Source organism: Chrysemys picta, chromosome 16 (genome assembly GCF_011386835.1).
Source record: "Chrysemys picta bellii isolate R12L10 chromosome 16, ASM1138683v2, whole genome shotgun sequence".
Classification (NCBI taxonomy): Eukaryota; Metazoa; Chordata; order Testudines; family Emydidae; genus Chrysemys; species Chrysemys picta.
Window position 1 is genome coordinate 26,905,507 of NC_088806.1, and position 19,241 is coordinate 26,924,747.

Below are 19,241 nucleotides of genomic sequence, written 5' to 3' on the forward strand. Positions count from 1 at the left end.
GATCCTTTATTGTTATATTTTGGGTTAAACCTCCATGAAACTTGGGGGTGTAACAGCCATGCTTCGTTTAAAATAGTAGGAACAGTTAAGCTCCTTCATGAAATACTAGCTCTGTCTACCCAAAACAAAGACACAACCAAGGCCACTCGTGAATTTGAATTATGTGGGCGGAGGGCTTCACTGGGTATTGTTTGAATAGGAAGTGTTTGGGGATGGGAGACAAGAAGCAGAGAGGTACATAGAAACAGGGAAGGAAACTCCAGACGAAACCTGGATACGTTTGGTGTGTGGTCCTTAGAGAAGCCCGGAGGAAGGACTTTTGGGTCTGATGCTAGCTAAGAGAGATTTGGGACTCTGAGGAAGGAAGCAGTCTCCTGTTTGGTTCCTGCTGTGTTCAGGGGAAAAAAGGATTTTGTACATTTTTGTAAATAAACAAGATTACAACAAAGGTATCTGACTCCATCAGTTTCTTCTCCTAACTGGAATCTGCAAGACCCCAAATCTTTGGCTAGGTGTTCAGGTCAAGAAGGGTAACACTATAAAACAAGGGAGCAAATGGACAATTAATAGCTGGTTCTTGACATCAAGTCCTGTATACTTCATGGCCACACTTACGCATCCTTGTAGCCATGGGTGCTGGAACTATTTTTATAGTGGGGGTGCTGAGAACCATTGAAGCAAACTGTAAACCCTGGATATAATGGAAACCACTTCAAGCCAGGGGATGCGGCAGTACACTCCGCAGTCCTAATTCCTGCAGCACTCTATTGTGTCACACTAGAAAGTCTGCAGCAGCTTCAGATAAACTAAAAATGGAAGGCTTTTATTTCCTGTAATCTGAAAACGAATAGCACAGTTATTGCAATAGTCCCCATGTAATTTCATTTGATATTAAACTTCATTTTATTTGATAAATTTCAGGGTTTTTTTGTATGTTTCAAGATTTTGTATTGAAAATGCATATCTGTTGTTGAAGTTGTCAGGAAACAGGAGGATTTTACAGTAACTTTGCATGGAAGTTGGGATCTTTGGAGTAAGGGACAAATGGGGCTTTTGGCATGGAAGGCCATTTGAAACTGTGGACCAAGTGCATAAGCTGGATGTTATAATAAACGGTTCAAAGTGAAATAGTAAATAATGTCCAGAATGAATTTGTAGTATTCAGTTTCAGAATTAGCACCCCATTAAAATTAATCGAGCAATTAACATTGTTCTCTCAGAGATATTGGTGACAAAGATACCTGAATTGATACTGAGGCTTTTAGGCAGTTCTCTCAACTTCATTCTACCACTTGGGCAGCTTCATCGGTACTAGCACTGATAGGACACTCGGAGTGTTTTGGGTTTTTTTTTTTGACCATTGTGTCATCTAGACTTGCATTGACCATTGGTAAGGCTACGTTTTTGCCACGGATATTTTTAGTAAAAGTCATGGACAGGTCATGGGAAAGAAACAAAAATTCACGGCAGCCTGTGACCTTTTCCTGACTTTTACTAAAAATATCCCTGACAAAAGGGGTAGGTGGGTTCAGCACCCACTGCTGCTGGGGCTCCCGCTGCTCCCACTGATGCGGTGCTTGGGAGCTCTGGGGTCCCCCTGCTGCAGGGTCCACTCGCCCCGGGCAGCTGGTAGCTGCAGGGTCCTGCAGCTGTGGGGAGTCCCCGCTGTGTGCTGCCGGCTGCCCACTGCAGCTGGGCATGCAGGGTCCCTCCACCAGGTTGGGAGCTGTGAGGGTGGCACTGGCTGGGAGCTCCAGCCCCAGGGCAGAAAATGTCATGGAGGTCAATGGAAGTCACAGATTCCGTTACCTCTGTGACCTAATCGTAGCCTTAACCAGTGGTTTGCAGTCTGTTCATGTTTTCTAAGGGTTTCTTTGCACAATAAGACTTAACGACTTATGACTGTTGCGATTATTACTATTTTTTAGAATGAAAGCTGAAATTCTGGAGCAGTACTTGGGCAAATTTTGCAGCTCAGAATTGCAGAGTATTTGGACCCATATACTATCAGTAGCTGTACTGAATTAATGAACATTCTTGGCCTATTATTTGTATGGTCTTTCATTTCTTCTTCTTCTGTTCATCTCTTCTTCCTCACCCTCTCCCTCCATTTTATTTTCTTTGCCATTTTTTTGTGCTATTGTTTGCCATGTCCAACCAGGATTGTTTTTCAGATTTCCTCCTCAGGGGTCTGAGCTGCCTTGAAGGTTGTGTGCTGTATTCGGAGAAGGTCTCCTTTTCATAATTTCCTTAGAGGTGCAGGGAAGCAAGTTCCTTGCCTCCCTGAACATTCCAGCACAAGCACAACAAAGGTTCACAAAAACACTATTTCAAAGGCATCCCAGGAGCCCTGTTAGCCAAGGAAAGGTTAGAGACATGAGCTGTTCTAGCATAGGGAATTTCACAGCGTGCATTCTCCAGGATTCAAATATAAATAAAAGCAAGGTGAAATTATAAAGTTATTAGCCAATTCCATTTACTGCTTATGTCAGGCGCGCTCTCTCTCTCTCTCTCTCTCTCTCTCTTCAGATCTTCTGTAGTGCTATCACTGTATTGTCAAAATGCTCATTACTGTGCTGGCCTGTGGATAAGTATCCACGTTAGCCAGTAGTCCCACGTTTCACACTTTTCATATCCTGTGATTCTTGTGTACAGCTTTGTCATACCCAGAGTGGTCCCTTGTCCAGCAGTGGCTCTAGTGATGGCTAATCAGAAGACAGTCGTAGCTGTCAGAAACATTATGGTGATTGGTGCCAAGTCACCTCTTTCATTAATTCCACAAAGTGATGAGCAGTGAATTTCACCCAGTGTTTCACCCCAGACTGCATGGTGATGTGTTGTCACAGAGGTCCTTGTCCTTTCTCCCCTTCCCCAATGGGTCATTTGTGCTCAGATGGATGAAAGTTGCTGTATTCTTCACTGCCTCCAATCATCAAATTGAGAAAGAGCAAAAGGCAGCTAGAGGACTAAAGCTAGCTTTAATCCTTGTCATGAAAATACTGTACATTTTTTTAAAATAGCAAATTAAAGCAATTGATTATTTTGAGACAGTTCTGCAAAGTCAGAGGAAAACCAAACCCAGCTGATATCTAACTCCAAGAGTGTTCTATTGTTGTTGTAATGGCATTGGGCTTTTTGAACTAATTCTTTGGGCCCTCCCTCTGCTAGTCAGTCCAGCCATCTGGGAAATCCAGCCACACATCCAGTTCTGCTATGGAAGAACAATGAGTCAACAGCCCAGCTGCATTCTTCACAGTAACTTGCTGGTTCATCTCACTAGTTAATTTGCTGGCAAATCTGCTTCTGGCTCTTGGGGTTCTTATTCTGAAGCTTTTTCTTTTTAGTGGCCGAACACTTCTTAGTCAAATATAGAAGTAGGAATAAAATTGCCCTGTGTGGTTCAGCTCAATGGTGAAGACACTGAGACCCCAAAAAACCTGTTCCCAAGAATGTATGCTGAAGTATTTGTGAGATTGTCACCCCTGCTGCTTAGGCTCCTCCTCCTCCCTCCACCCCCCCCCCCCAAGGCAATACTGCAAGTTTCAGGTTTTTTATTTAAAATTGTTCCAAAAAACAATGGAGAGAGGTCCAAGGAACTTTTCTCAACAGGGGTCTTTATGTAAGGTAAATAAATGTTAATCCTAGGGAGCAATGACTCCTGAACTGATTGTTCTAGGGGATTATCTTCCAGAATTTTTTATATATAAATAAATCCAAACTCAAAATGTGTCCTAAATAACAAACATACATATATTAACAAGGCCCTCCATTTTTTTTATTTTGTTTAAAATTACCAAGGAATTTATCATATGTTCATTACAAAAAATTTAAAATAGGTGGAAATTGGTGCAACAAGTTATCAGTTTTCTGAGTAAGCATCTGGGTTAATATTGGGGGATGGGAGAACAGAAAAAAGCAACAAATAGAGAAACGTAAGAGTATTGAAAGTAAAAAGTTTTTAATGCTGTGGTTGATTTCATGAACTGTACATTAACAGTACATACACATATGCACACGTGTGTGTATCTTCCTTACATTGTGTATGTTGCCTTACTTTAACATACAGCCTTGTATTTATTATTAACATAATTGCACCTACCTAATGCTTTGGATTTCCTTAACATAATCAGTATTTTCATGTACTTTAGTGATCCAAAAAATTGGGTGAAAACTGGTAAAAACCAAATAATCGCTTTTACAGAACCTGGGAATTTTCTGGTAAAAATTGAAAACAAAGGGCTTTCTGTACTGACCAGATAAAATGTCTGCTTGGGGAGGGATGGGGTTAGGGCTGTTACACTAATGCATTCTCCTTCAGATTTTACCCTGCATTATTTTTTAGTGCTAACCAGACAATCCCATTTGTTCTTATCAGAAATGGTTTGCCTCAGAAAAAAGTCAAACTATTTTTATTCTTTGAGTTTACTTGGTTTTGGAGGGTCTGTGAGGGCCAGAGTGCAGATTGACTGCTTCTGCACTATGGCTCCACCAAATAAAATCTGTGCGCTCTGTAAAGGTCTGTGGAAAATAAACATAGCTTTGAACTAGGATGAAACAATGAGAAGCTCTCTGTATACTTCCAGCCCATGAGAGCTTGGATTAGGATCTTTTATAGACAGAGTCTGCAGAGATCACATGAACTTGATCGCAATTGTGGTTGAACCAAATCAGGTAGGAGTGACTATTATTTTGAAGTAGAGTGCGCTGCTGGCTTGTCTTGCTGGTGGACAGTAAAATATGCATTGACGTCAGAATGGCTGATCAGTATTCTGTTCATGAAGTGGGTCAGGTTTGTTTCTACCGCACTCATACCTTTTCTTTATCAGCACCTCTCTCAAAATTGTCTCCTTCACTCGTATTACTATCATAACTAAAGATCCGTGTGCCTCCATGAAGCCAGGCAGGTTGAATTCTGTTGGTAATTTTTAAAAAGTGGATTAATTTAACCCTGAAGCTATTTGCAGGAGGATTTTTAAATCTGTGAATTACAGCCCACCTCAGAGTGTTGGATGCACAGCAAATATTGCAGAGGTTCTCTTATTTCTGGGAAATAGCTTCCATTTTTCAGCTTGAAAACTGGTTTAAAACCTTACTCATTGTTTTCTTTTTTTAACAGATGCTCGTTTAAATTATGTAAAGACAAAAATTACACCTCTATGATTCAAGATTTTTTTTTTTAGTTTAAGTAGTTTATTATTTTAAAGGGGTAACAAGGAAAAGAAACAAAATGCCAAGATCATTCAGACCAAGATTTGCAGACTGCAGGAACATCCAGTTTATACAACTGAAAACAAAACTGTGAATGATCGTATATCTGAAGCACAGATGCGGGCAAAGGTTAAGAAGATAAAGATCACTCCATTGTATAATCTCAGCCCCTATAGCGGGTCCAATTGCAGCCCTCCTAAGATTCTCAGGGTGGCATATGCTCGATGGAGGGCTTTCTCTTGAAGAACACTAATATTCTTTAAATCTGATTACTAGATCTGGAACAAGAAATATTAACAAAATTCATGTTATATTAAAGGGATCATCTCTGATCCAGGATGAAGTCTGATTATAATGGAACAGCAATTACAAAACACAAAAACATAGAAATGAAGAAAAAACCTATTGTTTGTTTTGTATTTACTTGAGTACCAGTCACTCTAATGCTCTTATCAAAGCAAACCAATCAAACTAAAAATAAATAAATCAAACAGCCCAATGGTATACCTTAAATGTGAGACCATATGCAATGCTCTGTCTACGTCTGGGTGGTTTTTTTTTATTCAAATACATTTTTAACAATGGTATTAATATGTGGGTTTTACGTTTTTTAAAAATTAGAAGACAATTATAGAAACCTAGAGAAAATAAGAAAGGGGTAGTTTTTTATTACAAAGATATGGCCCAACAGCTGACATTGAACTCCAGACACTTATCCAAACAGGTAATTATCTTGTCCAACAGTGGAATGTGTTGGATTTGTAAAGATCTGAGCAATTTGCTGGAATATGTATCCCTAAGTATCTGAGATTTGCGTTACATGAAGAAATCCAATCTGAGTTAGTAGGTGTCCGATTTGGGCTGTACCCTATTGCCAATGCATGCCATTTTCCAACATTTACTTTAAAATCAGAGAGAGATGTATGTTCCTCAGGAACTGAAGGGGAAGGAATTGAGGTTGTAGGATTGGAGATAAAAAGCAGTATGTAATCTGCATATATGGCAACTCTGTACTCAGTGTTCAGAGAGAAACCTTGAAAAACAGCTAGTGTTTGGGGTCAGCAAGATAGTAGACAACCCTGTCTAGTCCAGTTCTTCAGAAAATAAGATGGAGATTTTCCATCGTTAACCAAAAGGGACATTCTTGGGGAATCTATACAATGGCTCTATGCAGGACATAAATGTCTCCCCAAATCCCAGTTTCTCTGTTGTGGAAAAGAGGTACTGCTACCCACACCACTCGGCCACAGTCTGTCTTAGCATCCGGGGTAGTATAAATTCTGGATGTGTCGTGCCACTGATCAAATGGGGAGCAGGAGGCCAAAGTCTTGCAAGGGCCATGCTGTCTAGTTATAAAACCTACTTGCCCTTGGTGTAGATTTAGTGAATCTTAAATAAAAACAATGAGTATTTGGTTATATAACGTCAATACTTTACAGAGTTCTGAGAGAGGAGAATCTCAAGAATCCTTCATGCCCTAGAAAAAGACACATTTTTTACACCTGACCAACCCCGTGTAAAGGCCTTCTCTCTTCTTTTGTTGTTCAGAAAACCCAAGTTACAGTTGAGTAAACTTTATTTTAATGGTCTTGAGCTCTGACCTTATCTGGATCCCTTCCTGGATTCATTAAGATGCTTACTAAAATATTATCCCTGCATACAAGAGAATGTTTTATATGGACTCTGTATTGTTATAAACAACTAGTTTAATTTTTTCAAGACAAGGCTGTCTGGGGGTATTCTGGCACCTTTTATAAAACTTAGAGCTTAAAATTATATGAATACAGCAACATATTCTAGTAAGTACCCAGAGTGGAAACTGGTAGTACATCAGAACATAGTCTAAATTAGTTAAAAAGAATTTTTAAAAAATTTCAAACTTAGGCTCTGCCTACATTACCCGTGCTACAGCAGCACAGCTGCAGTAGTGCAGACACTTCCTACATCAGCAGAAGGAGATTTTTCATCAGTGTAGTTATCCTCACTCCAAAAACTAGAACCATGCTGGAGAGGACCCTGAAGGATGCCATCTGCTGCCAGTATGTGGAAAACCTGAAACACAAGCTGGACCAGGGCAAAGTGTTTGAGGTGACGTGCAAAGTGGGACACCAGCAACCATATCTTCCCCGGGGGCAGCTTCAGCCAATTTGCCAACTGGAGATTCATCCATGGGGCCCGGCTCAACTGCATTCCTCTGAACGGAGCTGTCCGCCACGGGAATTGGGACAAGCGATGTAGGAAGGGTGGCTATGCCCACGAGACACTACCCCACATCCTGTGTAGCTGCAAGCCCCATTCCAGAGCCTGGCAGCTGCGAGACAACACCATCCAAGATCGCCTGATCAAAGGCATCCCACCACCCATAGGGAAGGTTGCCGTGAATTCCACCATTCCCAGAGTGGACAGCCAACTGCGACGGACTGGAAGATGATCATCATGGCGGACGCCACAGTGCCCTTCAAGAACAGGACCCCAGCCTTCCACAATGCCCGAGCTTGAAAGGTGGAGAAGTATGCCCCTCTGGCTGACACCTTGAGAGCTAGGGGTTACCAAGTTCAGAGACACGCTGATCGTGTGAGCCTTTTGCGTATGGGATCCCAGTAACGAGTGAGTGTTGCGGGAATGCGGAATCAGTCAACGCTACGCTCATCTGATGCGGCAACTCATGGTGTCGGATGTTGTCAGATGGTCGAGGGACATCTACATAGAACACATCACTGGACATCAACAATACCAGGAGGGATGAGCTGGAGTGCCGACGATAAGCGCAGCAAGGAAAGTAACTGAAAGACTTCCCTGATAGATTGTATTTCCTAACTGGACAACCTACCCTAATTCTACATTACTGAGGGACAGTCTCCATTCATTGATATATTTTGCTTTCCACAACCAAATCTCTGTACAACTTCTCATGAGTGATGTACCTGAATACTTGGATGCTCATATCCAAACTGTATTCTTAAATGTATTCACCTAAACTTGAATTATTGCTGATTATGTACTCTATGTATCATATGACTTTTAAAAACAAATTGTATTTGTCGATAATCTAAGCACTATACCCAGATGTACAGACACTCTTTTCTCATCCTGTGTATTACATAATTTTTGTTTAACATTAGCTTTAATAAAATTGTTAATCCAGCTCTCAGAGAGGCAGTAGATAGACACAGTTAGGTCGTCAACGTACACTGGGGCTTAGGCTGACCTAACTATGGCACACTGGGCGTGAATGTTTTCATAGCCCTGAGCGACGTAGCTAGGTTGATCTAATTTTTAAGTGCCGACCAGGCCTAATTTTTGCTTTCTTTGGGAATTGTAACAGCACTTTGTACATTTTTCTGCAAGACAAGTCACTGTAATTTTACCCCTTTTGAAAGTACTTGTGGTCTGATATGGAAAATTCCTAATAATGGCACCTGAACAACACTGCAATTCTTGGCAAAAGACTGGTATCTATCTGCAGCGCTAAGAGACTCTTGGAGATCTTAACTGATCTGACAAATTCAAGATAACTGAGGGGAGAGTTCAGACTTAATGACACCTACACAGATGGCAAAATGCTTCTGAGGAAAGAAATTGCCTCGCGTCTCCTGAAGTATTGTCAAGGTTGCTAAGCCAATAATGTGTGAAGAAAAACTGTGTCAAAGTGAATTAAAAATTTCACAACACAAGTCTGGCTGTGATAGAAATAAGGCAGGCGAGAAACAGTGACTGGGTGGTGGTTTTTTTTCATCTATACTATTTTATTAAGTATTTATCACAACGTATTTTGCAATTATTGGGTCTCTGGGAGGGAGAAAGGGAAATGTGGCATGAACTTTACATTCTGTGCTTTGCACTCAAATACAGAGCTGGATTGATATTGATCCCTTGTCTCCAGCTGACACTGATGTACCACAGGGCCATTGAAAAGAGACTCTGCTTGGGTGCCTGTCTGGCTAGCTTGTCTGGCTTTTTGCATGTTTTCAAAATGTGATTTCATGGATCCACAAGATATGCTGTGCCTCTGACTTCGTATGGGCTTTCTGGAAGTGTATGTGATAGGCCCTGGGCCTCCACTCTTCCCAAGGTGGGGAGCCCCATGACTCCAAGATTGGATTTTTGGCTTCAGCATCTCTGTTTCTTAGTGTGACTCCTTGAACTGGTCCAAATGAGCTTGGACCCACTGGAGACTTCCCCTCTTAGGAGCAATGCAACCAGCAGATATTTGCAGTGATACAGGACAGCCTTTTCAAAACAAGACATTATTTGTGAACTGGAATTCAGTATTTAGGAACAGTGGTGAGGCAAAGCCTAAATGCATGTCCTGCCCTAACTTGCCAGCTCCTCCTTGCTTAGTTAGGTGGGCCCCTCTGGATACATCTACACAGCAAAAAACAAACAAAAACAAATCAAACATTGGCAATGAGTCTCATAGCCCGGGTCAACTATGGGGCTAAAAATAGCAGACATGCATGCTCGGGCTGGAGACGAAACTTCAAACCTGGCAAAGAGGGAGAGACTCAGGAGCACAGGCTCTGAATCTCTCTCCTGTTCAGGCTTCAGCCCAAGCCCAAACATCTACCCTGCTATTTTTAGTCTTGCAGTACAAGCCCCACTAGCTCAAATCAGTTGACCCAGGCTCCAAGACTCACTGCCACCAGTCTTTTTTTTGCACTGTGTAGATGTGAACCCTCTTTGCCCTGGCCTGGAAGACAGGCGGGCAGTGCTTTCCTGTAGCAAACCTCCCTGTCCCTGCCCAGTGGTCCCAGATTGAATTACTCCATTTGCTGGAAGAGCAGGATTCTTACTGCCCTCTCCTGGCATTTTAGTTCTTCGTCTGGAGTGAGTCCCAGTCGCACTGCATTCTCATGTATGCCCTCCCTTGGGAAGGAGTTGCGGTCAGACAAGTAATTGTTCATCTACAAGCAGGTCCCTTTGGCTAGCAGTTAACAGTCTTTAAAGGTTAATGGTTCAGTCATGGGTCTCCATTGTGTCTCCCAAGGTAGCTCTCTTCATATGTTGAGAGTTCTTGATAGTCCAATCATATCAACCTAGACATGTCTACAGGACCTGCACCCAGTCAATTCATTGCATATTCCCCCTTCTTTGGAAAGAAATTAACCCCTTACTACCAAAGGAGCAGCAATAAAATAGTGAGTGGGGAAACTAAGTCACAGACACTTCATAAAAATAATACAAAAATTTCCCATGTTTTCTGCACATTTTTCAATTTGACAATTCTGTGCAAAAGGCTGACACAGAGACAATGATTGATATGTAATGACCAACAGATGGATGCATGGATTTTAAAGCCAGAAGGGGGGCCATTGTGATTATCTAATCTGACTTCCTTCATGATAGACCAAAGGTGGGCAAACTATGGCCTGCGGGCTACCTCCGGCCTGCAGGACCCTCCTGCCCAGTCCCTGAGCTCCTGGCCCCCAGCCCCTCCCCTGCTGTTCCCCCTCCCCCGCAGCCTCAGTTCACTGCGCCACCAGCGTAATGCTCTGGGCGGCGGGGCAGCGAGCTCTCACTGGGCAGCACAGCTGCAGAGCTGTGGCATGGCTGGCTCAAGCCGGGCAGCATGGCTGCCTGTCCTGGTGCTCTGGGCGGTGCAGCTGTAGCACCGCCAGCCACTGTTGCTCCAGGCAGCGTGCTCGGGGGGGGTGGATAGAGGGAAGGGGAGTTTGGGGTGGTGGTGAGAGGGCAGGGAACAGTGGGATTAGGGCAGGGTTCCCGGGGTGACAGGAATGAGAGGAGGGATTGGATGGGGTGCGGGCATCCGGGGGCAGTCAGGGGACAGGGAGGGGTGGATGGGGCAGGGGTCCTGGAGGGGGGGGGGCGGGCTGTCAGGGAACGGGGTGATTGGATGTGGCAGGAGTCCTGGGGCCATCAGGGGGCAAGAAGCAAGGGAGGCCTGATAGGGGGAAGGAGCCGGGCCACGCCTGACTGTTTGGCGAGGCACAGCCTCCCCTAATCGGCGCTCCATAAAATTTTGGAAACCCGATGTGGCCCTCAGACCAAAAAGTTTGCCCGCCCTTGTGAAAGATGCTATAGGATGTTACCCACTAATTCCTGCATAAACCTAATAATTTGTGGTTCAATTACATCTTATCTTCTAGAAACTGATCTCATCTTAATTCAAAGATTCCAAGCAATGGCTAATCCACCCTATGCTACATTTCAGTTTTATGAGATGGTCTATTTGATTTATAATAAAGATGGCTCATGCTGTATACCTAATCCAATAATTAAATACCAATTGAAGGGAACCCACATAGTGTTCATATACACAGGTTTTGAAGGAAGAGCAAATTATTGTTTTCTTCTACAAAAATGAAAGTGTTCTAGTATCTGAATTCTGGTAGCACCATCAATGTGCTAGGGCTGCTCAAACTCATGTGAAGACATAATCCCTCTTGTGAGGAGCTAACTATCTGAGAAGACAAGTAGTATATGAAATATAGAGGAGCAGTATAAAACACAGAATGTATACATTTCGCGCCCCCCTCCCTCCCACACACACAATAAAAATCCATAATCCTCAACTACCCCTTTGACTTAACCAATGTTAACTGGCTATATTCTTGTAAGCATTTTGACAGCGGTGGGTCTGGAGGAGAAAGATGAAGAAGGCGGTAGTGGCCTTCTAGATCAGTTGAGGGAGAGTATTCAGTTCATAAAGGCGTTGTGGAAGAATGTACAAAGGCAGCCCATCCATTGACACCTCTTACTCTTGTTTCCCAACAAGAGAAGCCTGGGATACGACTAGTGTCTGTTTTCTTATTGGTGGGGATATTGGGTACGGTTAATTTGAGATGGGTTGAGGGTGACTTAATGCAATATCAAAGCAAACAGAATTCCAATGTTGTGATGGTTGGTGGTGGTGTTTGGTTATTAATAAAAATGCCACCAAATGATTACCTTTAGTCTTGTCCTTCTCTCATGACTGCAAGTTCTGTGGTGTGTCTTGAACAGGATGGATGGCTTATATAAAGAAGAAAATCAATTTGTGAGCGGTGCATGAGACGATAAAGAAATAGGTGGGGACCATATGGTTCCAGCCTAGCAAAAAGGCACAAGGCTAATGTTTATAAAAGGAACCTGGACTTGGCAGTTCCCCTTGAGTCCTGATGCGTTGGAGTCATCTGAGTGTGGTGTTCCCTGAGCATATCCTGTGAATTGGAGTGATAGAAAGGTCGCCCACAATCCATTTAATGAAATGGTATGTAAGTGTGAGAGAGGGTGGAGCAAAGCACCATTTCAGGAATACCGCTGGGTTTCTGCGCTTGGGAATGTCCAGACAAAGGTTCTAAGGAGAGAGACACTGATTTCTGTTTTAGGCTTAGGAGATGATCAGCCATTTAATTGTGATTACTAAACTCAGTGTGGGATCTTGGGCAAATCAGTTAATCTCTGCCTCAGATTCCTCATCTGTAAAATAGGGATATTTATCATCAAAACACCCCCTATAAGGTAAGACAAGCTGAATAATAAATACTTTGAGATTCTTGGATGGAAGGAGTTATATTATAAAGGTGCAAAGTATTATTAAACTTCATGCAACAAGGAGTGAGGTCAGTTCAGAAGTAGTCTAAGTGTAAGTTAGTGGAGACATTTACTTCCTTTGTCTGTGTCCAGTACCAAACCCAAGATAACAGTGGGTGAGTGGAAGGAGGAGAGGGATAAGGCGAGGAGGAAATGGCATGGGTTGCGTTTGTAATGTGACTGAACTACACACTTCAATTGCTCCTGTGGACCAGATTGGCCTGTTTTGTGGCCTTATTAAAAGGCCAGTTTATGGGAGGAGTTCCCCTTGAATAGTCCTACTGGGTGAATATTGACTTAATGTTTGCATCACTTTAAACCATGTTTCCCGCTGCAGTGCTTTCAATATTGTGCTTTAAAGAGAGCTGACTGGCCATGTGGCATTGGCTTTCTTTGTTCCCAGATGCTATATTTAATTAATAAACCGTAAAAAATACATTGACTATTTTGTGGGTGGTACTTTACAAATAAGCAGTTGTTGTAGCTACTAATGGGGCTATGCTATCATGAATGGGAGTGGGGGTATCCAGCAGACAGTCTTTCTATTAAGATGTAATCTACACTAAAAGCTTGCCACTACTCTGCTATTACAGGAATCTTGTTGAAGTTCTGTGTGACCCACTGACTCACATTTTATTGTTTCAGTGGTTGGTTCTGCTAAATTTCATCACACTTGATTGATGCATTACAGTACATAAAGTTAGAGAAAATTAAATGAGCTCTAAGGGTATGTCCACACTGCTATTTTTAGCACTCTAGTTCAAGCCCTGCTCCTTCTGGTCTGTGTATCCAGGGTGGGAGGCTCACTCCCAGCTGAAGAGTAGATAAACCCTAGGAGAATCTTGTAGCCTTATGTTAGAGAAATACACGTACCTTTACTCTACACTGAAAATAAATTTTGCAATTCCAGCTCCACATATGTGCCACTCCAGAGCAAGGTTAGTTTTATCTAAAATTGTCAATTCCTCTGACTGTGGGATTAGCTTGTGTTTTCATATAGTTAACAGTAACACTGTGTTGCTGTGCTTGTGACTTGCAGGGTCTTTATATGGTTTTGTAGCACACGTCATATGAGGCGAGAGCCGAGTCCTTTCCCAAACATAATGCAACGTATGCAACTAGAGCAAAATGAAGTGGTATCAGTGGTGCCTGTACAGTGTCTACTAACCACAGTGTTTATCAGTGAAGCTATCTGCTGATCACCGCCACATGGTATTCACATGCCTCTGAGGTATTCAGCGGTTGATAGGACTAAATCAACAGCCTGATTACTATAAATCAACGCTGTTGACTTTCACAGAATTTCCCAATGCACCAGTGTACAGTTACACATTAAAAGCTCAGCTACTTAGGAGGGTAAAGCTTTATCACCTGAAAAAATACAAGCTGAAATCTTATATTGTATGGCCTGTTATTCTCCGGAAAAGTTAGCAGGATCACTACTTCAAGGAGCAGCTAAACAATGGCTAACACCAAGTTAGACTAATGCTGAGCATATATGAAGTTCTGCACAGTATATTGGATTGTGGGCCTTAGTTTGCCTGTGACCTGCTATTGTTACATGTCTCAGAGTGTGTCTACCCTTAAAATGCTACAGCGGCACATCTGTGCTGCTGTAGCGCTTAAGTGTAGATACTACCTATACCAATGGGGTGGGGGGTTCTCCTGTTGGTGTACATAATCCACCTCCCCAAGAGACAATAGCTAGGTTGATGGACAAAATGTTCCATCACCTTAGTGCTGTCTACATGGGGACTTAAGTCAGCTTAACAATGCTGCTCAGGGGGGTGGTTTTTTTACACCCGACTGACTGACACACATAAATTGACCTAATTTTCTAATGTAGACCTGTGTGAATCTGTATATTCACCCTTTTTACAGGCCTATGATAAATTTTGTACAAAATATGCCTTGTGGGGTATCATTTGAAAACTCATACTTTGCTGATCGTTATTGTCCTGGTAAAATGTGTGTGGCAACATTGTATGTAAAGTTATAAGTTTCTACTATTAAGATATCAGAAGGGTAGCTGTGTTAGTCTGAATCTGTAAAAAGCAACAGAGGGTCCTGTGGCACCTTTAAGACTAACAGAAACCCAGCAATATCATCAATTTATCCAGCTACACTCTCAACCCAGCAGAAGAGTCTGTCCTATCTTGGGGACTCTCTTTTTGCCCCAGCACCTCCACGAACATGATACAGTTCTGCGGTGATCTGGAAGCCTACTTTCGCGGTCCAGACGCGGCAGGCTCCCCCGTCGACTCCGCGTACTCCTCCGGCTCAAAGAATACTTTCAAGATAACACTGAACAGCGCACTGATACACGGATACCCTCCCACCAACAACACAGGAAGAACTCCACATGGACTCCTCCTGAGGGTCGAAATGATAGTCTGGACCTATACATAGAATGCTTCCGCCGACGTGCACAGGCAGAAATTGTGGAAAAACAACATTGCTTGCCTCATAACCTAAGTCGTGCGGAATGCAATGCCATCCACAGCCTCAGAAACCACCCTGACGTCATCAAAGAGGCTGATAAAGGAGGTGCTGTTGTCATCATGAACAGGTCTGACTACCAGAAGGAGGCTGCCAGACAACTCTCCAATACCAGATTCTACAGGCCACTTTCCTCAGATCCCACTGAGGAATACACTAAGAAACTGCACCATCTGCTCAGGACACTCCCTACACTAACACCGGAACAAATCAACATACCCTTAGAGCCCCTACCGGGGTTATTCTATCTACTACCCAAGATCCACAAACCTGGAAATCCTGGACGCCCCATCATCTCGGGCATTGGCACTCTCACTGAAGGACTGTCTGGATATGTGGACTCCCTACTCAGACCCTAAGCCACCAGCACTCCCAGTTATCTCCGTGACACCACTGATTTCCTGAGAAAACTACAATGCATTGGTGACCTCCCAGAAAACACCATCCTAGCTACCATGGATGTAGAGGCTCTCTACACAAACATCCCACACACAGATGGAATACAAGCTGTCAGGAACAGTATCCCTGATGATGACACAGCACAACTTGTTGCTGAGCTCTGTGACTTTATCCTCACACACAATTATTTCAAATTTGGTGACAATATATACCTCCAGACCAATGGCACCGCCATGGGCACCCGCATGGCCCCACAATATGCCAACATTTTTATGGCTGACCTGGAACGCTTCCTCAGCTCTCGTCCACTCACACCCCTTCTCTGCCTACGCTATATTGATGACATCTTCATCATCTGGACCCATGGGAAGGAGACCCTGGAAGAATTCCACCGTGATTTCAACAGCTTCCACCCGACCATCAACCTCAGCCTGGACCAATCCACACGGGAGGTCCACTTCCTAGACACCACAATACAAATAAGCGATGGCCACGTTAACACCACCCTATACCGAAAACCCACCGACCGCTACGCCTACCTTCATGCCTCCAGCTTCCACCCTGGACACACCAGAAGATCCATCGTCTACAGCCAAGCGCTGAGGTACAACCGCATCTGCTGCAACCCCTCAGACAGAGACCAACACCTACAAGATCTTCACGAAGCATTCTCATAACTACGATACCCACACAAGGAAATAAAGAAACAAATCAACAGAGCCAGACGTGTACCCAGAAGCCTCCTGCTACAAGACAGGCCCAAAAAAGAAACCAACAGAACTCCACTGGCCATCACCTACAGTCCTCAGCTTAAACCTCTCCAACGCATCATCAGTGATCTACAACCCATCCTGGACAATGATCCCTCACTTTCACAGACCTTGGGAAGCAGGCTAGTCCTCGCCCACAGACAACCTGCCAACCTTAAGCATATTCTCACCAGCAACCACGCACTGCACCATAGCAACTCTAACTCAGGAACCAACCCATGCAACAAACCTCAATGCCAACTCTGCCCACATATCTACACCAGCAACACCATCACAGGGCCTAACCAGATCAGCTACAACATGACCAGCTACAACATGACCAGCTCATTCACCTGCACGTCCACCAATGTTATATATGCCATCACGTGCCAGCAATGCCCCTCTGCTATGTACATTGGCCAAACTGGACAGTCACTGCGCAAGAGGATAAATGGACACAAGTCAGATATCAGGAATGGCAATATACAAAAACCTGTAGGAGAACACTTCAACCTCCCTGGCCACACAATAGCAGATGTAAAGGTAGCCATCTTACAGCAAAAAAACTTCAGGACCAGACTCCAAAGAGAAACTGCTGAGCTCCAGTTCATTTGCAAATTTGACACCATCAGATCAGGATTAAACAAAGACTGTGAATGGCTATCCAACTACAGAAGCAGTTTCTCCTCCCTTGGTGTTCACACCTCAACTGCTAGCAGAGCACCTCACCCTCCCTGATTGAACTAACTTCGTTATCTCCATATTGATTTATACCTGCCTCTGGAAATTTCCATTACTTGCATCTGATGAAGTGGGCATTCACCCACGAAAGCTTATGCTCCAATACTTCTGTTAGTCTTAAAGGTGCCACAGGACCCTCTGTTACTATTAAGATATGTTCCAAGTCTGGGGAGCAGTCACAAACCAGAGACAAAAGGCTAGGCGATGCCTCAGCAAGGTTTCAACAAAATCAAATGGACTGGTTAAGTGGCCGTCCTTTGGCAGGAAAGAGGGTGTGAGCGAAAAATCTATATCTTGACAAAGAAACAGCTTGGGGTTCCTATCCACACAAACTTTGTCTCCTTGAACCTCAGCTGGAGATGCTTCTCGAAGAAGAGAAAGAACTATAAGAACAGAGAGTAGGTGCCCCAAATTATCTCTCCCTTTCTCTGTACCCAAGGTATCTACAACACCTGAAGAACAAGGAAGCAGCATTGGACTGGGGGAGGGATCCTGACTGAAAGAAATTCAGCCAGTAAGACTGCTGAACCGTGTTGAGAGAGACTTTGCTTTGAATTCACTTAGCTTGTTAAGTTAGGCATTAGTTGCATTTTACTTGTATTTTCTTGTAATCAATTCTGACTTTTATGCCTCATTAGTGGTAATCACTTAATCTATATTTCTGTAGTTAATAAACTTGTTTTACTGATTTATCTCAAACAGTGTGTTTGGATTGAAATGTTTGGGAAACTCCATTTGGGGTAACAGGATTTGTGCATATCATTTTCTATTAATAAAATGATGGGCTTAATATGAGCTTGTATTGTCCAAGAGAGAACTGGGCAGTACAAGATGTACATTTCTGGGGAAAGTCTGGGACTGGGAATATGCTGGTGTATGCAGTGTAATTTCATGAGTGGCTAGTTGTAACACTCATACAGTATAACTGGGAGTAACTTACCTGCTGGGGCTGTGTGCGAGCAGACCAGGAGTGGTAGCTCTCACAGCAAAGCAGTGTAAAAGGCACCCCAGATTGGAGAACTGAGGGAATACAGCTGTTCATCAGTCCACATTGTATCCTGGGTAATGTCACAACCAGGCTTTAGTTTCCTACAGAAATACAGCCCATTAGTTAACATTAAAGTTAGGGTTTGTTTAACTCTTAAAGGTTTTTAAACAAAGAACATGTCCATCCCACTCCCTTTCCCCTTGGAGTTTTTTCTTCCTCTTTGAGTGCCAACAGTGATTTACTCCATACAGAATGGTTCATGACCCAAGGACCTAACACTTCAAATTGGTATATGAAAAAAAAGTCTCTCACAAAGCAAGGAGACTTCAGTGGCCCCACTGAACTCAATGGCAAAACCTCCACTGATTTAGTGGAGTCAGAATTTCACAAGAGATGAGCAGGTACATTGCAGTGGAGGTTTATTTTTTAAAATGTATTAATAAATAGTTAACGCCACTTTGCGGGTTAGCACTGAGTGGCTTTGTTGAAGGAAGGAGTTCAGAGGAGGAACTTGAAACAGGTGTGCCAGGAGGAGGGGGGGGGGTGTTACAAAGGAGTATGGAAGAAGGCAATGAAGTGTGGACAGGATAAAGGGAGAGAGAAGGATGGCTAGAAGTAAGAGCAGAGAGGCAGATCAGATCAGAGTTGTGCTGAGCATTGAAGGTGTTGACTAGGAAGTGTGTGTGGAAGACAGAAGAGAGCCAGAGGGCTGCAATGGATTCTGGCAATGGACACACAACATTCCCCACATTTTGTTTTATTTCTTTATCTGGTGGCACCTTGAGGATGGGTGTATTTTGTCCCTGCTGTCCTGAATTAGTCATTCATTCGCTGAAGACCCTGATGTCCACTGTACATGCACAGACAAGTTGATGGCATGTAACTGCTCTCTTAAAGCCAAAGTTAATAGCTATTCAAAAGCAACCTTTCCAGAGACATTGTCAAAGTCCAAATCAGCAGTCAAAGCCTGAAAGGGACATCAGCTTAAAAATTGCACTGAAAGTTTTTGTACCTACTGTTACATGTAACCGCTGTGATTACTGGAACTGAGAAAGAGAAAATATGTTTGCTCCACTCTATTTTTCCCCCAGTTTGTTTACTTAAAGCATCTTTTAGCACTTTAT

The 19,241-nt window shown here is 43.2% G+C and overlaps 2 protein-coding genes across 7 annotated transcripts in view; one reads left to right on the forward strand and one right to left on the reverse strand.

Annotated features, from left to right (window-relative positions):
* The window catches only part of SIK2 (salt inducible kinase 2), a 106,083-nt gene that overhangs the window by 53,776 nt on the left and 33,066 nt on the right, over positions 1–19,241 (forward strand). The window lies entirely within an intron of this gene.
* ALG9 (ALG9 alpha-1,2-mannosyltransferase) overlaps positions 8,562–19,241 on the reverse strand; it is a 132,664-nt gene continuing 121,984 nt past the window's right edge. Inside the window, exons 18-19 of one of the 2 annotated variants that reach the window (XR_010593263.1) lie at positions 18,070–18,218; positions 8,562–12,180 (exon numbers count right to left, since the gene is read on the reverse strand). The gene's annotated coding sequence lies outside the window, so the exon portion shown is untranslated. Of the gene's footprint in view, positions 18,219–19,241 lie in introns of both variants that reach the window. The other variant, XR_010593261.1, reaches the window with a different exon arrangement.